The following is a 25,119-nucleotide window of genomic DNA, read 5'->3' as shown; positions in this document are numbered from 1 at the left end:
GGTTGAGGCTGCTGTGAGCCGTGATCACGCCACTGCACTCCAGCCTGGGCAACAGGTCAAGACCTGTTTCCAAAATAAATTATTTTAAGAATTTCACTTGAAAAAATGTCCAAATCTGATACTACTATAAAGCCATGGACCTGAGAAGCTTAACAAACCACAAGCACAAAAAAAATTAAGAAAACTATGCCAAGGGCAAAGGGACATCATAATTAAACACTTAAAAGCCAATGATGAAACCTTAAGCAGTCTTGGGGTATGGAGCACATTACATACAAATGAAGATAAGAACGGCAGTTGACTTCTCATTGGAAACAATGCAAACCAGAAGACAGAATATGTATAAAGTATAGAAAGAAAAAAAACTTGTCAACCTAACAATTTTCTACCCAGCAAAAAACATCTTTCATCTTCCAGAATTTACCCAAGTCAATTTAGGGTAATGAAAATGTCTTAGAACTACATAGAGGTGATGGTTACATAACACTGTGAATGCACTAAATGCCACTGAATTGCACTTTTAAATGGTTAATGGTTGATGTTATGTGAATTTTACCTTAAAAAAAAAAAACTCATAAAAACAGGAGAGTGGAACAAAGATTTTCTCAGACATACAAAAGCTGAAATAATTCATTATTAGTGGACCTGACTATGAGAAAATGTTAAAGAAAAGTTTTAAGAAGAAGAACATGATTCCATATAGAGATCTGGATCTACTCAAAGGAATGAAAAGCACCAGAAGTGGTAAAAAAAAAAAAAAAAAAGGGGGGGGGGGGTGCTGGGCACGGTGGCTCACGCCTGTAACCTGAGCACTCTGGGAGGCCGAGGTGGGTGGATCACCTGAGGTCAGGAGTTCAACACCAGACTGGCCAACATGGTAAAACCCCGTCTCTACTAAAAATACAAAATTAGCCGGGTGTGGTGGTAGGTGCATGTAATCCCAGCTACTCAGGAGGCTGAGGCTGGAGAGTCGCTTGAACCTGGGACGCAGAGGTTGCAATGAGCCAAGATCATGCCACTGCACTCCAGCCTGGACAACAGAGCAAGACTCTGTCTCAAAAAAAAAAAAAAAAAAAAAGTGGGGTTTATAACATTAGAATTAAATATATAACAATAACAAAGGCAGGTGGATAAAACTATATTATTGTAAGGTTCTTATTATATATGAAGTAGTAAAATGGATCACTTAAAAGTAGACTGTGATAAGTTAAAGATGTATACTATAAACCCTAAAGAATCATTTAAAAAGAAGAGGTATAGTTAGTAAGCTAACAAAAGGATGAAATAAATCATAAAAAATACTCAATCTAAAGTAACGCAAAAGAGAAAAGAAGCAGAGGAATAAAGAACAGACAGAACAAACAGAACATATATAAGATGGTAGACTTAAACCCAATCATATCAATAATCATATTAAATGTACATGATCTAAACACCCACAATTAAAAGGCAGAGATTAGCTAGGTACCATGGCATTTGCCTATAGTCCCAGCTACCTGGGAGGCTGAGGTGAGCTCAGGAATTTGAAGTCCAGCCTAGGCAACACTGCAAGACCCTGTCTCTTAGAAAATAAAATTAAATTTAAAAAATAAAAAATAAAAGGCAGAAATTGTCAGATTGTATATAAAGCAAAAACCAACTATATGATATTTATAAGAAAATCATTTTGAAGATCACCTTAAAAACCATTTTAAATATAAAGACACCTATAAGTTAAAAGAGGATGGAAAAAGATATACCTCGCAAACATTAATCATAAGGTCTGCCCCATCCCCAGAATGAAATCTCCATGAAGGCAGGGGCATGTGCATTTTATTCACCTTTTGTCTCCAACAACCAGCAAGACTGCATACAATATCTGTTAAGTGAATGAAATTCTTTTAAAATGTATGGGACCTTCTACCCCACATTACTATGATTCCCAGGCTACAATGTCATCATTGCTCAAGGTTATGAAAAACTATTTCCTGTCTGAGGCCATCAACAGCTGTTCTCCTTGCTATTATCTATACCTCACTTCCGAAAGTCTATTCTCTTTTCCCTGCCCAGTCTCCTGGGTGCTGAGAAACCTGATAACCAATCTTGTTAGAAGTGTGCCAAAAGTAAAAACAAACAAACAAACAAACAAACACTATTACTGAGTGAAGGTGTGTTTTGCTTTCCCTGAGTAAAATAAATATATTTGGCTATTCCCTGAGAGTACTAAATATTTCTTAGTTATCATACTTTCTTCTCAACAAATATTTTAAGGACCAGCTAGAAGCTTCTTGCCATGAACAGGGTGATAGAGGAATAGAAAACAGATTTGTGGGTTTGGGTTTTTACAGTATGGGAAGGGTAAGTAGAAATTTAGCTATTCCAACTGAGTTCTCCTCCCACCCCAACATTTTTACATGTTTTTCTTCATCGCATCCTCACCCTAAGCTAAGGAGTAAGGCATGAAATTTAACGAGTTAAAGGACTGACTCCTGGTGTTTCTGTGTATTTGTTCCATTTTCTTCCACAAAGTTTGGAACACGCTTTCCTTAGTGCAAACGTGATTCATGATGTTTACATTTGTAAGTAACAAATAACCCATTTTAACATTTCAACAGGTCCAATGCTAGGTACTTAGTACATAACAGGTCTTAACACCCATGGACTTAAAAAAATTACAAACTGTGGTAAGTGTTACCAAGGAAAATGAAGAGCTATGATGAGAAAGAGAGCAAACAAAGACAATGGAAGAAAGAGGGACCTAATTGAAGTTGGTTAGTTTGCTAAAGAGTGGGAATCTGACAGATAATAGTGTTTCAGGTTCAGGCAACAGCATGTGTATGGCAAAGTACATTACCCAAAGATGGCTGCAACAGTATCTCCTGTCCCTCTTTTAGAAAACCTTGTTATTTCCCTATCAAAAGGTAGAGTCTATGTGCTCTCTCCACTTGAGCCTGAGTGGGCCTTTGTGACTGCCTGAACCAAAATAATGAGGCAAAAGTAACACTGTGTACTTCTTGAGTCTACATTGTGTTAGGCCATTCAGCTTCTGCCTGCTTCTCTCAGGATACTCACTCTGAAAACCCAGCTACCATGCTGTAAGGACAAGCAGCTTGCAGAAAGGAATCAAGAGGAATCAAGACCTCCACACTAGTCGACTTCCTGGCCAAGAGTGAAGACTATCTTGCCAACCATATGAGTAACCCGTTGAAAAGTAAACCCCATAGCCCTCAGTTAAGCCACCCCCAGCCAATGCCATACGGAACAGAGATGAGCTACCTCTCACAAGTTCTGCCAAACTTGCAAATTTGTAAGCTTTTTGATTGTTGTTTTAAGCCACTAAATGTTGGGATGGTTTGTCATGTTGCAAGAGACAATGAGAACGATGTGCAAAGATCTTGACGCTGTCAAGAGCTTGGCACGTCCAGAAATTGAAGAGTACCAGTGTGGCTGAACACAGATATAAAAAACAACAGCATCAACACCAGCAGCAACCACAACAGCTAACATTTGGTATTTGTTATGTTATACAGGCATTGTTGCAGGTGATTGATATTCATTATTTAATCATCACAATGTTGATATTGATATGCGTTATTTAATCATCACAATCCTATTGGTAGATACTATTAGAACATCAATTTTTGATATGAAAAAATAGAGGGACCGAGCAGTTTAGTGACTTACCCAAGATCACACCCCAACCCCAGTCTAGTACAAGAGCCCAAGCTATTAACAATAATGCCACATTGCCTCTCAAAGCACAGAATGGCATAAAATGAGGTCTAGAAAGCCAGATAAACCCCAGGTTTTGCAGATTCCTATAGACTGTGGTAGGAAGTTTAGGCGTCAGTTTACAAGCAGTGGAACACTATTGAGTTGTAAGCAAGATAGGTAGTATGTAATCCATTTTATATTTAAAAGATCATTCTGGCTGCATACAGAGAAGGGAAGGGAGGGGAGGGGAGGAAAGAATTTCATAATGGCTGGATGAAGCTAATAACACTGAACTCCATGATCAATCTGAACACACAAAAAGAGAAATGGCAAGACAGATATTGTTATGTGCCTCCCTGTGTAACACAGCAGACAAGAAGCATACCACACCACCCATAACATACGCTTGGGAGGAAAAAAATTAAAACCTGAATCTCAGCATGCCCAGATCTAGCAACAAGTTTACCAGAAACAGAATAGAGGAACATTTTAAAGCATACCATGAGTCTGCCAAATAAAGATTGTGAAAAATTCCACAGGACAAATTGGGTAAATAAACAGCAAGAAAAGGAGGGGAAGGAGGCTGTTATAGACTAAAAGAAATCCACAAACACACCAACCAAATATAATGTGTGGACCATGTTTGAAAGCTGATTTGAATAATCCAATAGTAAAAAAGACATTGATGTGGCAACTGGGGAACTGTGATCACTTACTAGATATCAAGGAATTATTAAGTGATTTTTCTGGTATGATAATGGTACTGAAGATGTGTTTTTTTAAGAGTCCTTATTTCTTAGTAATACACAGTCATGTATTTACAGGTAAAATTATATGATGCCTAGAATTTACTTTAAAATAATATAGAGAGGTGCAGGCAGTACAGATAAAACATGAGCCACATGTTAATAACTGTTGAAGCCAGGTGATGAATGTATAGGGGTTAATTATATAATCCTCCTTAGGTTTTTGTATACTTAAAACTTTCTGTACACTTAATACAAAGTTTAAATTTAAAACATTTTTAGAAGTCTGTTTAAGATCCCAAAATCCAACTAAGGTGAGGTTGTAAAACTCCAGCAGGAAAAATATAAAACCTCCTCCAGTGTTTTGCTGTCTGCTTTAAGAACATGCAATCTGAAAGCAGACAACTATGTAAGTTAGAACAGGATTTATAAGAGGTGATTAGGCAGTGCCTTTAGCACTCTCTAGAAGAGAAGGGGTCCTGATGTAGCCAAATGGCAGGTCACGATTGATGCAGGAGCTTAATGTAGTATTAGATACCCAACCCACTATCCTTATTCCTCAAGCAAGCTTCTGATTACAATCTGGATTCCACTGTGGCATTTGTTTTCCTATGTGAGAATACATTTTTAATGACTTATTAATAAACTGCCATTCTAGTTTATACATCAGTCTCTTTGAGTTTTAGTATGGTAAACCAGTTCTTAAGAGCCCCGAATCAAACATCTTAAATAAGCAATCGGCAAGCTAAAAAGCCCAGAGTGGACAATCTGCTGACCATACCAAAATGTTGTCAGTTTTTCACCATGGACCTTTTTCTTACTGCACATCCTTCACATAGGTAATAGAGCTATTTAATATTATTTTAAAATGCATTTATAATAAATAGAAAATAAATTTCAAATGTAACAATAATAGTTACCATTCACTGAGCAGCTATTAGTACATCAGGCTAGACCCTTTGTATACATTTTACCTAAATCTTAAAGCTAGACGGGGCACGTATTCTCATTTTACAGATGAGGAAAATGATGTTCAGTGACCTATTCAAGATCACACAGCCAAGAAGAGGATGGAGCCAGAATTCAAACTTAGATCTGATGGTAAGCCAAACAGCCTCTTAAAATGTTGTAGACTAAATAGATTCCTGTGGTTTCACATTGTTACCAAACCCAAAATATAATCTCTATGAGTACATGTTTAATAATGTGAGTACCTAGTGAATGCCAGGAATTCTGTTAAGAGCTGTGAGGAATACACAAAGAAGAAACATACACAGGCTCCATTCTCAAAGACAGCTCATCTAAAAAAAAAAATATTGTTAATAGAAGATGATTACAATATGAGTGGAAAGTAATAAATGCCATGGGGAGGTAATATAAAGCACTATGAGGATTCAGGAGAGACAGATTTCAAAAACGTTGAAGAAACAAACTCATGTGCTCACTTCAGCAGCACATATACTAAAATTGGAACGATACAAAGAAGATTAGCATGGCCCCCGTGCGAGGATGACACGCAAATTCGTGAAGCATATTTTTGCAAAGACTTGGAATCAACACAAATGTCCATCAGCGACAGACTGGATTAAGAAAATGTGGCACATATACACCATGGAGTATTATGCAGCCATAAAAAAGGATGAGCTCATGTCCTTTGTAGGGACATGGATGCAGCTGGAAACCATCATTCTCAGCAAACTATCACAAGAACAGAAAACCAAATACCGCATGTTCTCACTCATAGGTGGGAACTGAACAATGAGATCATTTGGACACAGGAAGGGGAACATCACACACCGGGTCCTATTGTGGGGAGGGGGGAGGGGAGGGATAGCATTAGGAAATATACCTAATGTAAATGATGAGTTAATGAATGCAGCACACCAACATGGCACATGTATACATATGTAACAAACCTGCACGTTGTGCACATGTACCCTAGAACTTAAAGTATAAAAAAAGAAAATTTTTAAAAAAGAAAAAAAAAAGAAACTCATAAAACAGCCAATTTTTAGTTTGACACTGTACCAATGGATTACTGTACTAAGTGGTGGACATTTCTTTTTCTAAAGGAAAGAAGAATACACGGCCAAGCAACAGAAGGCTAGGCTCTACCACCAGCTAGCAATAGGACTTTGGGCAAAGTCCTCAGTTGCCTCATTTAAAAATAACACAGGCATCGCACCTGTAATCCCAGTTACTTGGGAGGCTGAGGCAGAAGAATTGCTTGAACGTGGGAGGTGGAGGTTGCAGTGAGCAGAGATTGCACCACTGTACTCCAGCCTGGGCGACTGAGCAAGACTCCATCTCAAAAATAAATAAATAAAAATAAAAATAAATAACACAGGCACCAATTTACAAGAGGCCATTCTATACTTGAAAACAAAAATAAAACATTAAAAAATTTTTAAAGGGCAGAATTTATTATCTCTAAGGTTATTTCCTTCATCTACATGAAAAATCTACTTTAAAATGTTAATATACTATTTTTTTTTTTTTTGGAGACGGAGTCTTGCTCTGTTGCCCAGGCTGGAGTACAGTGGCCAGATCTCAGCTCACTGCAAGCTCCTCCTCCCGGGTTTACGCCTTTCTCCTGCCTCAGCCTCCCGAGTAGCTGGGACTACAGGCGCCCGCCACCTCCAACGGCTAGTTTTTTGTATTTTTAAGTAGAGACGGGGTTTCACCGGGTTAGCCAGGATGGTCTCGATCTCCTGACCTCGTGATCCACCCGTCTCAGCCTCCCAAAGTGCTGGGATTACAGGCTTGAGCCACCGCGCCCGGCCCTTAAAATGTTAATATACTATTATAATTTTCTCTTCTGTTCAACTTAGACTACAACATTAAAAATTACTAAAAGAGAAAAAGTCCCTCTGGTGTCAAATTAGTACATTTATTGCATAGATGCTACATTTTTTAGGTGAATTGAAATTTCACTCTGATGCTTAGAATCCTCCAGAGATTCCCAAGATCTATAAAGACTGACTCGCAGAGGGGACATACAAAGTCCCCTGGCACAACTTGACTTGTAACCTCTAGCAGAAACTAGCTAGGTAAGAGGTCTAGGTTGCATGCCTGTACTCAGCCTGAGGCAGCTAAAGGTCATGGTGATGTCAATCACTGCAAATATAACTTACATGAAAATGCTATCTTACGAGGGCAGGGATTTCCTATTATGTCCATTGCTGTCATACTTCCAACATTTGGAAGACTGTGAGGCACAAGTAATTACTCAGTAGACATTTGTTAAATGAATTTATAGACAAGGCAATCCCTGCCCTCATGACACCTATAGTCTAAACTAATGCTACCATAAGAATTTAGAAATGTATTTTGAGGTAATATGAGCTTGTTTTATTTTTTTTTAATTAACTTTTCATATATTAAACCCCAGTCTGAAGAAACTGACAATATCTGACCTTAAAGTTTCCCATAAGTGGTAAACAGGTTTAATAAATAAGACCAAATCAGATATTTAAATACTTTTCTGTACTCTAACCAGTAAGATGACTCACCTATACAAAAGAGTTTTCATAAAAACAATATTACTTAAGCGTATCTTATAAAATTTATAACAGTAGAATTAGTGATTACTCATCATAAATAACATTTAAAACTCAAATTGCTTACTGAGAAGTAATATTTTTATGGCTCTATCACAGCCCCTAAAATCAGCATAATATTTCAAAAGAATCCATGAAGTCAGAACATTAAATAGATAAACTTGTTGAGCACAGTGGCTCATGTCTGTAATCCCAGTACTTTGGAAAGCCAAGGTGGAGGAATCGCTTGAGGCCAGGAGTTCGATTCCAGCCTGGCCAATATAGCAAGACCCCATCTCTACCAAAAAAAACCCACAAAAACAATAAAAAAAAAAAAAAAATTAGCCAGGCATGGCAGCACAAGCCTGTAGAACCAGCTACTTGGAAGGCTGAGGCAGAAGAATCCCTTGAGCCCAGAAGTTGAGGATGCAGGCTGAGTGACAGAGCAAGACCCTGTCTCTAAATTAGATAAGTAAATAAATAGATAAATAGATACTTGGAAATATAATACAGGGGAAGAAAAGGAAAACAAAAACTTTTAAGTGGATTTTGATTGGAAGGGAACAGATATATTCCATAAAATTATTTTTGGCCTTCAGTAGTACCAAAGCTTAAAAAAAAAAAAAAAAAAAAAAAAAAGCAAGCTTTTCATGTTCTTTATTTAGAAGTTAAAGAATTACAGGTCAGGTGCCAGTGGCTCACGTCTATAATTCCAGCACTCTGGGAAGCTGAGGTGGGTGGATCACTTGAGTTCAGGAGTTCAAGACTAGCCTGAGCAACATGACAAAATGTACCATCTCTACAAAAAATAGCCGGGCACAGTGGGGTGTGCCTGTAGTCCCAGCTATTTGGTGGTGAGGCAAGAGGGGAAGTAGGAGGCAGAGGATCACTAAAGTCCCGGAGTTTGAGGGTGCAGTAAGCCAAGACTGTGCCACTACACTCCAGCCTGCATGACAGAGCAAGACTTTGTCTTAAAAAAAAAAAAGGAGTTAAAAAATAAAATTCAGTTGAGTACTAGAAATGTAACTGAATACTCACCCTTCTTGCTTGGGCTCTCTTTATGTTGAAAATCAGCCTGTGTCACATGTGCTGTCATGAGTTACTGTGATACTGGCAATATATGTCCGGGGAAGAAATGAAAGGTTTTCCTTCCATCTCATTTTCTTCTTGACTAATGAACACTATCACAGCAGTTCTGGAACTGCTTAGTCAACTGGTTGTTTTCCTTATATACAAAATAAAGTAAAATGTAGCAAAAAAACAAAAATCCATAGTAACAATAGCTATGAGTTATTGAGAAGTTACTATGTGCAACAAACACTTTTAAATTTGTTTATTAAGCAAACTTGTTTATTTTAATCCCTTCATCTTCATAATTGTATCCCCATTTTACAGATGAGGAAACTGAGACACACAAAACTACCCTGCCCAAGATTATGGAGCTAATAAGAGGATCACTAATTTAAATGTAGCCACTACCTGGCTCTAGAGACCTCACTTGATTGCTAAGTTCTGCCTGTACTGTATCATGCTACACTTTACCATAGTCACAGCTTTTGTGGCCTAAATCCCTATCCCAAAGTTAAAAAAAGTCCTCTAAGGGATCCAGTCCAATCAATTTAGAGCTTAATAATGAAGTTATATAACAATGCATAAAGTAAAATTCATTTCATGTTGAGGCCTCTGTCTTTTAACTACTTCTGTCACTTAACAAATATTGCTTTAGTTACACGCATTCTATCATGAAAGTCCCCATATAAAAAAAAAATCCACTATTGAGGCTGTAATAGAATTAGTACAGGGGTACAGTTACTTTGGGTGAAACTACTTTGACTGAAAAGTATACCCTGTCTAGAAAGACTAAAAATATTTATCAAGAATAAGGAAGATAGGATAACTTCTAAAACTGTTTCCAAAATAATAATATACTGAATTCTCAGTAAGAATCAGAACAATGTTTAAGTGCTTATACCAATCAATTAACTTCTGCGACTTTCCTAGGTATGAAAGAAGGAAAAAAAACCCTACCTTATTAAAGAATCCCTATACACTTTGGTTCACACGAGCACAAGTGCTTTGTGTGTGGTATGTGTACTGAGCAGTAGTAGGAAATGGAAATATAAATATTAAATGCAGTCCCAGCCCTCAAAAGACTTCTAAGACTTTCCACAGGACTTGGTTTCAGGATGTTTTCCACAGAAAAGACATCAAATGTTTAAAAAATTGGTGACATTTTGGGAAACTTAATAATTACTAGGTTGGTCTTCCAAGATAAGAGATGTCCTACATAGAAGGAAAAGGGCCGCTAAGGGGGAAAAAAGTGATACATATATTAAAATAACAGAATAGAACACTACAAAAATGGGATATATCCACTTCTTGCTTTATTTTCAGCAGAATGAAGAAAATGAATGTTTTTTTTTTTTTAAAGACAGAGTCTCACTCTGTCGCCCAGGCTGGTGTGCAGTGGCACGATCTTGGCTCACTGCAACCTCCGCTTCCCAGGTTCAAGCGATTCTGGTGCCTCAGTCTCCCAAGTAGCTGGAATTACAGGCATGCGCCACCACACCAGGCTAATTTTGTATTATTAGCTGAGATGGAGTTTCGCCATGTTGGCCAGGCTGGTCTTGAACCCCTTGACCTCAGGTGATCGCCTGTCTCAGCCTCCCAAAGTGCTGGGATTACAGGCGTGAGCCACCGCATCTGGCTTGAAAATGAAAACTCTTCTAACACACTCTGCTAACCCTTCTAACTCTACTGTGCTCTTCAGGTACAATAATAACTAGATTTAGACGGCTTCAAGAACACCAGAATGTGTGGCTTCTAATCTCAGCTGGGACCTTTAAGTTACTCAGTACTGTCTCCCACTCTTCCCTCTATTACCAAGGCTCTGACAACCTTTACATCCCCACACTTTGCAGATGGCCCTGCCTTTTATCATTCACTGGAATGAAGTTCCATGAAGGCAAGGCTCTGTTCACAGCTCTCATAAACTTAGAACACTGCCTGACATGTAACAGGTAATCAATGTTTGTTAAATCAATGAATGAACGGAAGAAACAAAGGCCATCAGCTAAGGAATTCCCTCAGTCTCCTGCTTTAACCTACAAACTAGTCATATCCTTTCCTTCAGTCTATGAGGACAATATTCCTCCTACTGAAGGTTAACTCCTCCACCTGTGCTCCATATTGCATTCTCGCCCATCTCTTTCTCAATAATTATCCCTTTCTACTCTAATATTTTAAATACACCTTGCCATGGACTCCTTTGCCAGATCCTAAAAATAATGCTTAATCCCATTCCGTAAGCAAAACCAAAAGAATTTCCTGAACCCGAGAGCTTGCTTAAAGCTACTATTTCAAAGATGCTTGGTCTTAAAGGAGAAGCAGACACATTTCTAGTGTCTGCTCCTCATCCTTCAACACCTTCACTTCATGACAATCTGATTTCCACCCTAGGCTTCTCAAATTCAAGGTAAGATTGTTAAAGGACCATAACTTATCCAATCTAATTATTTCTTGCCTCATTTAATGTTTCTGCTACATTTGATCCTGGCTACTACTCGTTTCTTGAAACTCACTCCCTTTCTTGGCTCTTTTGACACTATTCTCACCTGACAGCTTTCTTAGCTGTCCCTTAAATGACTATTCCCAGAGATGCCTGATCTGCTAATATAAATACCCTGCATGAGCTCATCCACATTCACAGCTCCAACCAAAAATTATATATTCTGACTCCCAAAACTCTATCCCCAGCCCAGTTCTCTTTTCCTGAATACTAGACCAACAATATCCAATTATAAAGCATTCCCACGTGGTTGACCACAAATATCTCAGGGTTCCTTCAATTTGTCATCTCACCTTGCTACAAACTTGTTTCTCTCCTCTTGGTTCCCTTTATCAACTAATGGCTGACCAAGGCAATCTCTTTTACCTCATAATATCTATCTAGATCACTGTCAACTCCTATAGACATTACTACTTAAATCTCTTGAATTCAAGCCCTGTTCTACTCGGTTTTAATTCAAGCCATTATTCTTGACTAAATTGCTGCAATTAACCTATCTTGCAATTGAGTGTCTCAGCTGGGTGCGGTGGCTCACACCTGTAATCCCAACACTTTGGGAGGCCAAGGAGGGTGGAACACTTGAGGTCAGGAGTTCCAGACCAGCCTGACCAACATGGTGAAACTCTGTCTCCACTGAAAAACACAAAAATTAGCCAGGCATGATGGCGAGTACCTGTAATCCCAGCTACTCCGGAGGCTGAGGTGGAAGAATCGCTTGAACCCAGGAGGGGGAGGTTGCAGTGAGCCAAGATTGCGCCATTGCACTCCAGCCTGGGCAACAAGAGTGAAACTCAGTCTCAAAAAAAAAAGTGTCACTGAGACACCCAAGCATTTCTTTCTCTCTCTCTCTCTCTCACACACACACACACACACACACACACACACACACACACACACACACCTGCCTTCTCCAAGTCCAAAACTTCCTCCATATTGCAGCCTGAGTAGTTGATCTAAAATACAAGCGTGGTAATAACTACCAACTTAAAATTGTTCTATTGCTCACCATTACTTAACCACTTCTAAAGTTGTATGCAGGAAGAAGTTACTATTCTCCGTTATCATTTCTATTTTTATATGTTTTATTATACACACATTAAATATGTATATTTATATATTAATACAGAGAGTACATGTAATTTTATAAATATACACATATGAAGGAAGACGTTCAAAATCTTTGATATGGGTACTGCATCAAAAATATTTAAAGACAGCCGGGTGCGGTGCCTCATGCCTGTAAACCCAGCACTTTGGGAGGCCAAGGCGGGTGGATCACAAGGTCAGGAGATCGAGACCATCCTGGCTGACATGGTGAAACCCTGTCTCTACTAAAAATACAAAAAATTAGCCAGGCGTGGTGGCAGGCACCTGTAGTCCCAGCTACAGGCAGAAGAATGGCGTGAACCCGGGAGGCGGACCTTGCAGTGAGCCGAGATCGCACCACTGCACTCCAGCCTGGGCGACAGAGTGGACTCCGTCTCACAAAAATAAATAAATAAATAAATAAAATTTTTGAAGACCATTACATTAATCTAGAGGAAGAGTACAATCCTCTTAACATGACATAGTCATGATCTGGCCTCTATCCTTCTAGTCACATCTCCCTTAACTGCCTTAACTTTCCAATTAGCGTAATTCACCTCTGAAGCTTTTTACCCATGCCACCTCTCGGCCTAAAATACCCTAACAACTACTCATACATCTTCCCCTCCCCCAACTCTTATTTGTTCATTAAGGCTCAAAACAAACATGACTGGCTATGTGAAGCTTTCTCTGACCTTCCAAGGTAGAGGTGGGCACTTCCTTCTCCGTGCTACCAAACACAACATACATCTCTATTATAGCACTTGAATCACAGTACTATAATTTCTTGTTTACATGGCTATCTATTCATCTTTGTACTACCAGTGCCTGGCATGACTCATGACATAAATTAAGTGCTTACTGTTTTTTACAAGTGCTCATGAGGCACAGTGTTAGGAGACAAACTATAGCAACACCTTAGTTACCTGACACAGCTGAGTCAGTGCTCTCTTTTCCTTAGGTTTGGGCTAATCAATTTTAAGTTTTTAATTTTAAGATGTGCTTACATCATGCATTGGATTTTCAGATGTTGGTTACAGGGAGAGATTTTTAGAAAGCCAACACTTTATCATCCACCAAATTGCAATCAATTAACTGTCAACAGTGTCAACACATTCCAACACTGTTCTGAAAGATGCCTTATAGAAATTCAAAAGCTAAGGGCTCAGTGATTCTGGTCAAACATGGCAAATTAATTATACTCATTTATCTTCCTTTTCCAAAATTCCACTAAAATGAAAGTGAAGGGGGAAAAAACAAGGTATAAACCTATAACACCAAAGACTGTAAAAAGCAGTAGCAGTTCTTAAGTAACTTTAATACAGTTTTCAAAACGTATTAAAGATGGAAAATAGAAGGAATGGTGCCTGGTTTGACAAAACCAAGGAAACTATAATAAAAGTGCCTGCAAAGAGGGAACTAAGTGAACAACCTGCTGGCTAGAATTTAGAAGCAAAGGGACTGCAGAGGAGGTGTGAAGTATGCAACTGAAATGGAGGAACTGACTGAAGGTTTAAATAACAGAGAAATGAGACTCCCACCCCTTCCCACAGTCAATCAACTACCTTTTCCAATAGCAGAAGACAGGAGTGGGGCCTAAAATAGGAGCACCAGGATTAAGGCTGCAAACAGAACCTTGTCCCTGCAAAAACCTTCCCCTTCCTGACTTTCAGATTACAGCGGATGATATGCCTCGGAGGTATATAACAGAAGAATATACTTACCTTGCTCTCAGAATGTCAAGATTAGAACTCTACACTGGAAGATTCTCCTCTAAAGAAAATGAAAAGTGTCATAGAAAAACTTACAATCTTAGACAACAGACCTCCCCAAACTTGGGAATCAACCAAAAAAATTTAGGCCAGTTCACCATCTAAATATCTAAGTTGAAGTCCACCAGTGACAGGCCTCACTGATTCACAAAAAGCTTTTAATCACCTTTTTAGTATCATACACAGCTGAGGCTCACTAGATATTCCAGAATCGTTTCCAAAATGAAGTAAGAAACTAAACCAACAAAAAGGAACACAAAAGAAAGACAATTTAGGGAATAAAAAAATTTCAGGCCAGGCACGGTGGCTTATGCCTGTAATTCCAGCTCTTTGGGAGGCCAAGGTGGGTGGATCACTTGAGGCCAGAAGTTCGAGACCAGCTTGGCCAACATGGTGAAACCCCATCTCTACTAAAAAATACAACAATTAGCCAGTTGTGGTGGCATGCACCTGTAGTCCCAACTACTTGGGAGGCTGACACAGGACAATTGCTTGAATTCAGGAGGCTGCAGTGAACTGAGATCACACCACTGCACTCTAGCCTGGGTAATAGAGTGAGACTTTGTCTCAGAAAAGAAAAGAAAGGAAGGGAAAGGGAAAGGGAAGGAAAGGAAAAGAAAAGAGAAAGAAAGAAATATGTAGGCTTCAACAATACTGGACAAACTTAAGGATATCTAGACAGAATAAATAACTTAGAAGTAAGATTTCTTCCAAAAGCAGAAAACTTCAGAAGTCAAAGCAGTATCTGGTAGTTTAAAAAACAATACATTCAGAAATATCAAAAAGCAGAACTCTGACCAAGAAATGGGCATAACTGTTACAAGTAATCAGGTTTAATAAGATTAGAGACCAGTTTCAAGTTGTCTTGGATATTTTTGCTTATTAAAAAATAGACAGGGCTGGGTGCAGTGGCTCACGCCTATAATCCCCGCACTTTGGGAGGCTGAGGTGGGTGGATCACCTGAGGTCAGGATTTCGAGATTAGCCTGGCCAACACAGCAAAACCCAGTCTCTACTTAAAAAAAAAAATACAAAAATTAGCCAGGCATGGGGGTACGCATCTGTAATCCCAGCTATTCAGGAAGCTGAGACAGGAGAATCATTTGAACCCGGGAGACGGAGGTTGCAGTGAGCCAAGATCGTGCACTACAGCCCAGGAGACAGAGTAAGGCTCTGTCTCAAAAGCTTACTCAAGTTCTTCCCCCTTAGTTCAAACTTAGTTTTTGCAACTTCAAAAGGAAGGGGCAGCAAGCAAGCAAGCATACTTTAGGAGTCACTGAAGCTTTTGAATGGACAAAAGTTTTTCACATTTGATTTGTAAGCTTCATTTATCAAATGCAGTCACTCTCAAAGAAGTTCCCTGGACCAGCAGCATCAGCATGCCCTGGGAATCTGTTAGAAGAGCAAATTCATGGACCCCATTCCTAGATCCACTGAATCAAAAACTCTGGGGGTAAAGGAAGTCCAGCAATCTGTGTTTCTTTTTAACAAGGCCTCGAGGTGATTCTCATGCAGGTTCAAAATTGAGAACCACTGATTTAATAAGCATTTCTGCCACTGTCATACTAGATGCTGATGCTCTGGTCATGGACCCCATTACTAGACCCACTGAAGCAAAAACTCTGGGGGTAAAAGAAGTCCAGCAATCTGTGTTTCTTTTTAACAAGGCCTCGAGGTGATTCTCATGCAGGTTCAAAATTGAGAGCCACTGATCTAATAAGCATTGCTGCCACTGTCATACTAGATGCTGATGCTCTGGTCTTTCTTCTTCAGTCAAGAGTTAAAGCATTTCCAGGCCAGGTACAGTGGCTCACCCCTGTAATCTCAGCACTTTGAGAGGTCGAGGAGGGCGGATCACCTGAGGCCTGGAGTTCCAGACCAGCCTGACCAGCATGGAGAAACCCCGTCTCTACTAAAAATACAAAATTAGCTTGGTGTGGTGGTGCATGCCTGTAATCCCAGCTGCTCAGGAGGCTTAGGCAAGAGAATCACTTGAACCTGGCAGAGGTTACAGTGAGCTGAGATCGCACCATTGCACTCCAGCCTGGACAACAAGAGTAAAACTCCGTCTCAAAAAAAAAAAAGTTAAAAAAAAGTTAAAGCATTTCCAAACTGCCTGTATCTGACCTACATTAGAGTAACACAGTTGCTAGTAGGAACTCAAAAAATGTTTGCTGAATAAGGGATCAGGCTTCAGATGTCTTTCTTTGGCCAGAGGGTTTTAAGAATACACTGGATATGAATGGTTTTAGGCAGGATCTCTTCTCTTCACTTTCCTACAGTCCCCACCAGTCCCAACTGTCTTCTATCTCATATTATCACACATTTTTCTGGTCAGCCAATGACAGCATAAGAGTTTGAAAGCTCTGGGAAAAATAATTCCAAAAAAAAAATAATTTTAAATATGGATACAATATGGTCCAATCTTCTCTTACAAGTGAGGAAATCAAGTAACTTACAACTACCTCGGGATGATTCAGAAATTGTACAATATGCTACAATTGGTCCTTCTACTTGCAGGTCTCCACTTTATTATCTTTGTTTGTTTGTTTTTGTTTTTGAGACAAAGTCTTGTTCTGTCACCAGGCTGGTGTGCAAAGTGGCGCGATCTCAGCTCATTGCAACCTCTACCTCCCAAGTTCAAGCAATTCTCCTGCCTCAGTCTCCCAAGTAGCTGGGACTACAGGCGCATACCACCACGCCCAGTTAATTTTTGTATTTTTAGTGGAGATGGGGTTTCACCATGTTGGCCAGGATGGTCTCGATCTACTGACCTTGTGATCTGCCCACCTCGGCCTTCTAAAGTGCTGGGATTACAAGTGTGAGCCACCATCCCCAGCAAGGTCTCCACTTTTAAGCCCCAGGAAAAATGTTTCAAGATAGCATCTCAAGCTTTCTTTTTCTGGTCTGAACTCTTTAGAAAACTAGAGCCTGCCTATGTATTATGTAAATAGATGCATAAGTATTCCAGAGGCTCATGAGCCCAATAACTACAAAGGCAGTTAACAAGGCCGACTGATGGCATTTACATGTTAATATCAACTTTGAAAACTCTATACCAAAAACATGTAATAACATTTCATTTATGAGAAGTACTTAAATGTATTCAAAATACAGTTGACCCTTAAACATGGATTTGAACTGCACCAGTATACTTACAATAATGTTTTACAACTGATTTTTTTCAATAAATGTATTAGAAAAATTTTGGAGATTTGCTATAATTTGAAAAAACTTATAGACTAACTGCATAGCTTAGAAATATTGAAAAAATAGAAAAAGGCATTATGAGTGCATAAAATATGTAGATTCTAGTCTATTTTTTCATTTACTACCATAAAATACACACAAATCTATCACAAAGAGTTAAAATTTATCAAAACGTAGGCAAAAACTTACAGACCATACATGGCACATCTAGAAAACTGCAAATACACATAAAGATGCAGTATTACATCATAGCGTAACATTAACTAGTACATACTGTTCTACTGTAATAATTTGTAGCTAACTCCTGTTGCTATTGCAGTGAGCTCAAGTGTTCTGAGTGTCTGCTTAAAATGCCACAGTAAATTGTGTATCACAACAGTAAAATCACGGTTCTTGCATGTTTTTCATCCTTTTTAGTGCAATACCATAAACTTTGAATAACACCACGAGACCCATATGAAGTGCCACTAGCGATGCTGGAAGTGCTCCCAAGAAGCAAAGTCATGCTATCACAAGAAAAAGCTGAATTGCCTGATATGTGCTGCAGATTGAGGTCTGCAGCTGTGGTTGCTTACCATTTCAAGATAAATGAACCCAGAGTAAGGACCATTGCAAAAAAAGAAAAGAAAATTTGTGAAACCATCTTACCAGCAGGTGCAAAAACCTTGCACTTTTTGCAAAATACCTTTTTTCTCATATTGAAAATGCAGCTTCTATGTGGATGAAGGATTACTATTAAAAAAAAAATAGCTATTTAATATGAATTGAGAAAAAGCAGTTTTTTGATAACTTAAAGCAAAAAGAAGATGAAGGATCTAAAGCCAGAGAATTTAATGCCAGGAAAGGATGGTTTGATAATATTAGAAGAGCTTTGGCTTAAAAAATGTCCAGATAACAGGAAAAGCAGCTTCTGCCCACTAAAAGGCAGTAGATGAGTTCCTAGATGCCATTAGGAAAATCATTGAGGAGAAAGGATATTTGTCTGAACAGGCTTTTAATGCAGATGCCTCTGCCACCACAGATGGCAAAACCAATCCCTCCTCTTCCTCAGCCTACTCAATGTGAAGACAATGAAGATGAAGACCTTTAAGATGATTCACTTCCATGTAATAAACAGTAAATATATTTTCTCTTCCTTTTCTTTTGAGACAGAATTTCTCTCTGTCACCCAGGCTGGAGTGCAATGGCATGATCTCAGCTCACTGCAACCTCTGTCTCCCAGGATCAAGCGATTCAGCTCAGCCTCCTGAGTAGCTGGGACTACAGGCATGTGCTACTACACCCGGCTGATTTTTGTATTTTTAGTAGAGATGGGGTTTTGCCATGTTGGCCAGGCTGGTCTCAAACTCCTGGTCTCAAGTAATCCACCTGCCTCAGCCTCCCAAAGTGCTTGGGACTATAGGCGTGAGCCACTGCACCCAGCCATTTGTGTGTGTGTGTGTGAGACAAGGTCTGACTCTACTACCTAGGCTGGAGTGCGGTGGCAGGATCTCAGCTCACTGCAACCTCTGCCTCCCGGGCTCAAGCCATCCTCCTACCTTGGCCTCCCCAGTAGCTGGGACTACAGGTGTGTACCACCATAACTGGCTAATGTTTGTATTTCTGTAAAGACTGGTTTTCACCATGTTGCCCAGGCTGGTTTCAAACTTGTAAGCTCAAGCCATCTGCTGCCTGGGCCTCCCAAAGTGCTGGGATTACAGGCGTGAGCCACTGCACCTGGCTCCTTATGATTTTAATAACACTTTCTTTTCTTTAGCTTACTTTACTGTACAAATACGGCATATAAAACATATAACATACAAAATATGTGTTAATCAACTGTTTATGTTATTGATAAGGCTTTCCAGTCAGCTGTAGGCTATGAGTAATTAAGCTTTGGGAGAGTCAGAAGTTAAATGTGAGTTGGTGGGGCAAGTAGTACCTCTAACCTCCACCATGTTCAAGGGACATTGTATAATGTATTGTGCGAGACTTACTTACACTAAAATTAAAATGCAGCTTTTTTCAGTACCATCTAGAAGGAAAACAACATACATTTAATGAACTCATCTATAAGAAACTAAGTTTGCAGTAAAATTAAGTCTTTGTAAACCACTATAAGGACTTAGAAACCCTTCTCCAAATGAATCTATATCTATGTAAGCATGCATTGAGGAGCACCTGTTCTAATGGTAAGAACCCCAAGGAGCTGGGGAATCCAGCACATGATCTGCCATGTCAAAGCTGCATAACCTCCCATAGTCACAGTTTCCCTTTGGGCTGCATCTCCTTCTCCACAAAAAGTACAGTTTAGTGCTAATACGCTAATAACTGACAAGAGAAATACTCCTTACACTTAAACAAGTTTTGCTAGCACTACAGTAACTGCTTCTTTAGCCAATCTTGAAAAGAACGAGATAAAATTTGAGATAAAGCTAAAATTGATACAAATATCTGTAAGTATCCAGATGTAAGAACAGTGACTGGTCCTGATAACTTTTTTTTTTTTTTTTTTTGAGACAGAGTCTGGCTCTGTCACCAAGCTGGAGTGCAGTGGCGCAATCTTAGTTCACTGCAACCTCTGCCTCCTGGGTTCAAGCAATTCTCCTGCCTCAGCCTCCCAAGTAGCTGGGATTACAAGTGTGCACCACCAAGCCCAGCTAATTTTTGTATTTTTAGTAGAGACAGAGTTTCACTATGTTGGCCACGATGGTCTCGATCTCTTGACCTGGTAATCCGCCTGACTTGGCCTCCCAAAGTGCTGGGATTACAGACGTGAGCCACCGTGCCCTGCCAGTCCTGATAACATTTTACTGTAATCGATATTTTTTTTAAACCCTCACCCTTAAAACCCAAGAGAAGTTCTCTTTTTAATACCCTTACCCTTAAAACCCAAGAGAAGTTCTAAAACTTAATATGTTCATTATAGAGAAACTACAAGATTCAGAAAGACTAAAAAACAAAATTTTACAATCTTACCTCCCAGAAATAAACATGGTAGCACTTTAATGAGTCTCTTTCAAACATTTTTATGCATACACAGAATTTTATATACTTGAAGTCATTCAGAACATACAATTTCCTATCCTGATTTCTAACTGACCACTGTACCATCTTTGAAAACATTCTTTGGGATAGCTTCTACCACATGAATAGCCTATAATGTAACATTCTAGATTTTACACTGATTACTCAGAATATACAGTTAACCCTTGAACAATTTGTGAGTTAAGGATACTGACTTATGCTCAGTAAGAAATCTGCATATAACTTTTGACTCCTCAAAAACTTTACTCATAACCTATTGTTCACTGGAAACCTTATTGATAACATAGTCAATTAACATCTTTTGTGTATGTATTATATACTGTACGCATACAATTAAGTAAGCTAGAGAAAAAAACATGTTATTAAAAAAATCAGGCCAGGCATGGTGGCTCATGCCTATAATCCCTACACTTTGGGAGGCTGAGGCAGGCAGATCACTTGAGGTCAGGAGTTCGAGACCAGCCTGGCCAACACGGCAAAACCCCGTCTCTACTGAAAATACAAAAATTAGCCAGATGCGGCCGCATGGGCCTGTAATCCCAGCTACTCAGGAGGCTGAGGCAAGAGAATCACTTGAACCCAGGAGGCAGAGGTTGCAGTGAGCCAAGACTGCGCCACTACACTCCAGCCTGGGTGACAGAGTGAGACTCTGTCGCAAAGAAAAAAAAAGAAAAGAGGCCGGGTGCAGTGGCTCACGCCTGTAATCCCAGCATTTTGGGAGGTAGAGGCAGGCAGTTCACCCGAGGTCAGGAGTTCAAGACCAGCCTGGCCAACACAGTGAAACCCCATCTCTACTAAAAATACAAAAATTAGCCAGGCAGGATAGAGCAAAACTCTGCCACCAAAAAAAAAAAAAAAAAAAAAAAAAAAGAAAGAAAGAAAAAAGAAAATCATAAGAGAAAAATGTATTTACTATCTATTAAGTGGAAGTGGATCATCATAAATATTCTTATCTTCCTCATCTTCACATTGAGTAGGCTGAGGAGGAGGAAGAGGAAGGGTTGGTCTTGCTGTCTTGGAGTAACAAGAGGTGGAAGAAACTCTGCATATAAGTGAACCCACACAGTTCAAACATGTGTTGTTCAAGGGCATCTGTACTAAAATGTTGCAAAATACAATTAAACAGCAATGTCATCATTAATGTCTATTTCCACTATACTAATATAGGCATAGCAATAAATATCAATTTAACAATAGTAAAATACTAAATGAAAGCAACAATGAAATACACAACTAAAATCTTACAGATTATCAGTTGGGTAAGGAAAACAGCAGCCTGCAAGATCTAGAATTTTTTTTTTTTAATCAACAGAATCTCAAGAAAGATGAGTTTAAGAGTGACTTGGGAGTAATCCCATTGAGCTTAATGTATACAGATCCCTGGCAATACTGAGTACACAAGAGTAGGAGGAATCCTCAATCTGTAAACATCTTGGGAGCTGGCAGAGTGATTAAGCAAAGCACACAAATTTTAATGTTAAAAGCCATGAGACAGTGATTCATAACGGAGTAACAAAGAAAACAGCACTGTTTTACAAAGGAATAAGCAGGAAAAAAAAAGAAGCACAGAAAGGTAAAGGGATAGGCTAAATAACTTAAATATTGTAATAGGTTCAAAATAACTGTCCCATATACATTTAGGAATGTGCAGACTTATCTTCCAGGAAGACTGACTGATAGAAATTTCTAATATGAGTATTTTGAGGTCTTTGATAGTCATGTCCTAAAGATCATTATTAAGAGTCTAATGAGGGAAACTGGAAAGTAACTGGGCAGAAAATTCCAACTCACACAAAGAAAGTCTTGTTCAGAACAACCCTTATAAATACTTAAATAAAACAGAAGAAAGACAATAACGACTTAAGATTGAGATATACATAAATATAAAGGTAATTCAAAAATTTATCTAGAAAAATTATCAGAAAAATAATTGGTATATCCAACTATTGGCCCAATTGCTAGAAATCAGGATTTTCTGTATATGAGCACTAATTCCCACAAATCCTTTCAACTAATATTGCACATGTGTACTGCACTATGAATTTGTGGGTTAGGAAGCACAATGTATAATACCCAAAGAGATATGTATCAGAGCTATATCTCTCAGTAGACTTCTATTGAGATTCCCCAATTAGGCTGGGCGCAGTAGCTCATGCCCATAATCCCAGCACTTTGAAAGGCCGAGGTGGGTGGATCACTTGAGGTCAGGACCAACATGGTCCACCTCTATCAAAAATACAAAAATTAGCCAGGTGTGGTGGCGCACCCGTAGTCCCAACTACTAGGGAGGCTGAGGCAGGAGGAGCACCTGAGCCTGGGAGATGGAGGTTGCAGTGAGCTGAGATTGCGCCACTTCACTCCATCTTGGGTGACACAGCAAGACTCCGTCTCAAAAAAGACTTCCCAATTAGACAATGACAAATTAGGAACAAACTATTCTATGGAGGGGGGTGGAAATCAAGGACATTCTCCTCTACAGGCCTCTGGACTCTGAGGCATGTGACCACATGGATCCAGACATGCCAACAGACATGACATAATAAACATGACTTTCAATGACCTTATAAAGTAATGAAATTGCTTTAGTATCTGCGTTCCCTAAGCACAGTTTTTTGTTTGTGTTTAATTTCTATGCAACTCTCACTTGGTAATTTTACAAAAAGCCCTCAATTCTTATAACTTTTGTGCCTGGAGGACTTGGTGCCAACACTTCTCAAAAGATAACATTGAAACTCTTCTTGTTTTATGGAAGAACATTAAAAAAAGATGTTTGTAAAGCCGAGGTAATTTTTTAAGCTAATATTAATATTAGGTGTTAAGAGATAAAGGTGATTTTTTTAAAAGAGAAAACGCAAAGGTAAGTGCACTATGAAGATAAAACATTGATTAGATCACTGGTTTGGGGGGGGTTTATAAACAATTTTATTTTCTGATACAAGACAGAAAACAATGACTTTTTGCCTTCCTTTAGTAGTCTACCTTGACAGAAAAAAACATAAATAAGGGTAAATAAAATTCAGTTCTTAACTAAGTCAAATGTTAGTTCGATATATAAAATTATTTTAGCTACACAAGATCCATACTGGCTTCACAATCCATTATTGGGTGGACAAAACCTCACTGAAAGAAGAGTTAAAAAGATGACCCTATAAAATTAATTATATTATCCGAAGTATTTAGCAGACAAAAAAAAATTAAATTAATTCTAAATTGTACTTACCAGAGAACTGAACAATTTTTAAAAACTTTTAAAAACAAGATTTTTAAAAATGCAAGTAGAAGAAAAAGGCAAAACAAAAAAGATTATATGTGTCAATAATTTCCCTCAAAAATACTGCTTAAAACAAACAACATTGATTCTTATCAGTTTCATCTTTTTTTTCTTTCTCAGACATTTCATGAAGAAGCACAGAAATGACTAATGTGTTACACTCAGGGCAGATGGGAAAAGGGGTATCAAAAGGTATGAAATGTTAAAATTAAGAACATAAGTTCATCAATAAAGTTGACTCTTTTAACAGAGAGTCATCATGGATGTCCTAATTTTATAGACTACGGAGAGGTGTGCTATAAAAAGTAAGATTAAAATACATGATTTTGGCCAGGCGTGATGGCTCACAGCAAGGCAGATGTATCACTTGAGTCCAGGAGTTCAAGACCAGCCTGGGCAACCTGATGAAACCCCATGTCTACAAAAAGTACAAAAATGAGCCTGCCATGGTGGTGTGACCCAGCTACTCGGGAGGCTAAAGTAGGAGGACTGCTTGAGCCTGAGAGGTCAAGGCTGCAGTGAGCCATGATGGCACCACTGCACTCCAGCATGGGTCACTGCACTGTCTCAAATAAATAAATAGTTAAATATATATATATATATATATATATATAATTTTATTCACATACTGAAGACCATTGAATTATTAGTTTTTAAAAAGTTTTACCTACTCTTGGCTGGGTGCAGTGGCTCACACCTGTAATCCCAGCACTTTGGGAGGCTGAGGCAGGCAGATCACGAGGTCAGGAGTTTGAGACTACCCTGGCCAATATGGTGAAACCCCATCTCTACTAAAAAATGCAAAAATTAGCTGGGCGTGGTGGCGTACACCAGTAGTCTCAACTACTTGGGAGGCTGAGGCATGAGAAATGCTGGAACCCAGGAGGCAGAGGTTGCAGTAAGCCCAGATCGTGCCACTGCACTCCAGCCTGGGCGACAGAGCGAGACTCTGTCTCCAGAAAAACAAAACAAAAAAGTTTTACCTACTCTTGCAATACTCATTCAATAAGACAGATGTGAAAATTTTATCTGAATTCTTGTATATGGGCTAAAATCTACATAAATATTCCTTATCACATGTAGATTCTTTTGAAATGAAGATATTTAACAGACCTGAAACTTTGCAATGCCTCAAAAGCACTCAACTTTTCAAAAACAAACAGAAATATTAGCCACAGGTCATAAGGCATTACAAATATGCAACACA

At 38.9% G+C, this 25,119-nt stretch overlaps 1 protein-coding gene and 1 non-coding gene across 2 annotated transcripts in view; one reads left to right on the top strand and one right to left on the bottom strand.

The window, feature by feature from the left end:
• Positions 1-25,119, bottom strand: part of HOMER1 (homer scaffold protein 1) — a 137,533-nt gene that overhangs the window by 106,940 nt on the left and 5,474 nt on the right. The gene's annotated exons all lie outside the window — the stretch shown is intronic.
• Positions 5,877-5,978, top strand: LOC115896604. Its single transcript, XR_004056523.1, has one exon. It is a non-coding gene; the product is annotated as a U6 spliceosomal RNA (small nuclear RNA).

This window comes from Rhinopithecus roxellana, chromosome 3 (genome assembly GCF_007565055.1).
Source record: "Rhinopithecus roxellana isolate Shanxi Qingling chromosome 3, ASM756505v1, whole genome shotgun sequence".
Lineage (NCBI taxonomy): Eukaryota > Metazoa > Chordata > Mammalia > Primates > Cercopithecidae > Rhinopithecus > Rhinopithecus roxellana.
This window is presented reverse-complemented; position numbering and strand designations above follow the sequence as displayed.